Source organism: Triticum dicoccoides, chromosome 2B (assembly GCF_002162155.2).
Source record: "Triticum dicoccoides isolate Atlit2015 ecotype Zavitan chromosome 2B, WEW_v2.0, whole genome shotgun sequence".
Taxonomy (NCBI): domain Eukaryota; kingdom Viridiplantae; phylum Streptophyta; class Magnoliopsida; order Poales; family Poaceae; genus Triticum; species Triticum dicoccoides.
The window spans coordinates 459,561,832-459,565,678 of NC_041383.1; positions in this window are offsets into that span (position 1 = coordinate 459,561,832).

Here is a 3,847-nt window from a genome sequence, read left to right on the forward strand (position 1 = left end):
AGGTCGGAGGAGGCCAATGAGACATCATCAGGCTCTTGGTTATGTGGCTCCCATACGGCTTACCAAGGTGGGGACTGCACCATGGGGGCAGCCCCTTCCGTGCAGCCGGCCGCACGAGCCGTTGGTATCGCCTCGGAAGATTGTGGCGGGACAGCTCGCTGTGGTCCTCCCGCTTCGGCGAAACCAATCAGGCTGTGGATGGTGTCACGCCACTCATCCATCTGATCTGATGCTGGCAGAAATCTCAACAGCAGCTGGGCCCGCGCCATGGCCTCTAAAGCAGTGCTTGACATAGGTGATGATGATGAAGACCGTAGAGTCGCTCGGTTCCTGATGGTGCCGGTGGCGACCATGTCACACCCTTGCTGTTGCGAACCAGCCGCTGGGATGGCACGGTGACGCGGTGGAGGGGCTTGAGGGTCAGTGGCTCCGTTTTGTACAATGGTTGGGACTGCCCATTCTGGGGGTGGCATGTGCCCTGTGGCCGCACCCACGGCGGGAGCGGACAAAGGGTTGCGATTCACCCCAGAACATGCATCACCACTGTGACTGTGCCCTTCGGTGAGGAGAGAGGGTGTAGGTAAAATAATCCCCCACCCACACCTCAAGGAGCATGGCCGCTGGAACGATGCTGATGTTGCTCTTCCCGGTGCCTCCGGCTTCTATTTCGGCCACGGGAGTGGTGGTGCCAATGCCGCCTGCGCCAACCACACCTCCCGCAACGTCCACATCCTCACGCATCCCCTCATTTCCTGTGATGTTGGCGGTCGCAGGCGGTGGAGCCCTTGAGGTGGATGGGTGATTCGCAGCTTTGGGCTTCTTCTTAGGCGCCATCGTCGATGACGTCGTCGATGATGAAAATGGCGATGAAGATGATGCGCTACCGATTCTCTCGGGTTCGCGCAAGTGACCCCCCCTACCTGGCGCGCCAAAGATGTCGCAGGGGATCCACGACCACCTATGGGGCTATGAGCCCCTTTTGGTTCAGCGGGGGAATGGACACGTTGCACAAAGAGCAGAGAAGCGTAGCGCAGCACGGCAGAGATCACACGGGTGGTTTTTACCCAGGTTTGAGCCGCAGTGAGGCATAAAACCCTACTCCTACTTTGGTGGATTGATGGTGGAAAAAGGTGGTGTTGGTCGCAGCACACTTACCCGGGAGGGTTGCCTCGAGGCGAAGTGGCTACGTGGGTATGGATATGCAAGGGGCCGTGCTTGCAAACCTCGCGAACCCTTTCTACGGTTACCATGGGCCTCCTTTTATAGGTTAAGGGTCACCACAGTGGCAAATCACTCTTTACATACTGATTAGATAGCAAACAGTGCTATCATACCTAACTCTACATGCTGACAGGGCGCATTAAATGCACCGCCTAGCGTCACAGCACAGTGTTCTTGGCAGCCCTTGCCAGGCTATTTTGCCAGCTCCGCGCCTACTTGCTTGACACATCTTAGGACGTGTGTCATATGGAGGCATTTTTTGTAGGAAGTGGCTGCCATGTGGCTAAAAGTAGCCACTTAGTCATCTTGGGGCTTGACACCGCACTAATCTATGACTTGCGTCGCTTGTGAGGTGGAGCGGTGGAGTGGTTGGACTCCGAAAGCCCCGGCAGAGCCTGCTGGGATGATTTGGGAATATGCTTCCAGGGCAAACCCAACCTCGCCAGGCTCGCCTGCCCAGCAAGGGAGGTTCTTCCCCCCGTGGTATGTTGCTTCTCTGGTTCATCTTGATCTTCTTTATCTCCACTTGGACCTTTTGATGAACTGGTCCTCCTTGCTTGTCTTGATCTTGGTGTTGTAATTTCTGACCTTGTGCTTGTGCACACTTTGGGCAATGGACCCAGGGTTTGTTGCACCGACAACAGGAGGTGATGGCGGTTCCATATTGTGAAACACGATGAAACTTCCTACCTCATTTTTTCGACAAAAATAGGAATTTATAGAGTTGGAATTAGGGTCAGCAGAGCCCCGAGGGCCCCACCACCCACCAGGGCGCGCCAGAGGGGGGTGGCAGGCCCTGGTGTCTTGTGGGCAACCAGGGTACCCCCTCTGGTGGGTCTTGGTTCTAGTATTTTTTCTTTCTTCTGAAAAATTCTCCAAAAAGTTTTGTCCAATTCCGAGAACTTTTAGTTCTGCACAAAAACAACACCATGGTAGTGCTGCTGAAAACAGCGTCAGTCCGGGTTAGTTTCATCCAAATCATGCAAATTAGAGTAAAAAACAAGAGCAAAAGCGTTAGGAAAAGTAGATATGATGGAGACGTATCAAATACATACACAAAAGAAAGCTTGTGACTGACAAAAGCACTGCTGGATGAGCTCATCGTTGCCCTCAGTGCGTGTATCTCTTCAAGCAGCCAGCATTGTCGCATCGACGGCGGGGGCGCGGGAGTCTTGAACACCAGGAGTGCACGCCGTTATACGGTGCTTAGCGTTGAACTCGGCCTTGTCGGCTATGCATGTAGCATCTTGGACGCACGCCGCGCAGTTCCAGACCCTCGTCCTGGTGTTACGTTCCGCCTCCATCGCCTGTCGGCAGAGCTCGATGATGTATGCTGGTGGGCGCTTGACCTAATTGGGCAGGCGTCCTTGCTCTTTGGCTCGCACCTGAATCATCTCTGCCTCTAGCATCGCTTGCTGCCTCATGGAAGCAAGAACCGACGCTGCTTCCTGCATGGATAGGCAATACTTGACGCGGCAGTGCCTCCTTTTTTTCCCAGGTCTCCTTAGAGTATGGGCTGCCAAGATGTCTGTGGGTGCAGATGTAGTTTCTGTGGTGCAATGAGATTCGTCGAAGGAGGTGGGAGGGGTTAAAGACAGTGCTGGCTGAGGCAAGTGTACCAGCTGGTTTTCACAGACTTGCCATACGGATATGGCAGGAATCACCTGAGAGGAGGATGCCATGGACGGGGGGAAATGAGGGTTGGAGGTAGGGGATCCGCATTAATAAACCACCCGTACTTGCCTTTTGTTTTGGCGTGTTTGGGTGATGGATGGTCCGACACATAATGCATATTGCACTTGGTACGCCAACTGGTCATTCCCGTATAAAAAAATGGGGACATTTATGTTTTTTCAATAATTTTTGCCCAACCTCATCTTTACCCCTAAATAAAAACAGTGCTCAACTATACCCCTCTTCCGTCTAGTGTCCTTATGGAAATACCCCTCCGTGTCGTTTCCTTTCGGTCAAAGGCCTTTGACTGTCAACCGGACGTTTTCAAGACATAGTTGCCCTTGTGTGCATATGCCACTGACTTATGAGACCCATCCTTGGGGAAAAGAAAAAAAATGCTCTCTTTCTCTCTCACCTCTCTTTCCCCCTCATGTCGGCCACGGGACCCACTGTTAGAGAGTCAGTTGAAATTGAAGTTAGCTGGCTAACTAAACAAGGGGTCCCACATGTCATAGTCTAACGGTTTAACTAAATGGGTAATTAACCTAAACTAGTGGGTAATTAACCTAAACTCATGGGAGGTCATTGCTAGCGACCAAACCACAGGGTGGACTCCGCATAGCAGGCCACAGGAGCGGAGTATGAGGCTACTAGGGAATGAATAGGAGGGCACGGGGTGGCCGGAGGTGAGCTGCCGGCGGACCTAACCAAAGGTATCTGCTCGGGCGCGACGGCGACACAGTACATGGCACGGACATGCCGTATAAGTGGCTCATTAGCCTACTGGAGATGCCAGGAGCACATTTATGTGGTCAGCGCTGACGAGGATGAGCTGTAACTGTCACCCACGACATGGCAGGCGACGGTAGTGCTCGGCCATGGTGGGGATCGTAGCTAGGGGATGAAATCAAGGAGGAGGGCAGAGGGGAAAGATTCGTGAGCTCAAAGCAAA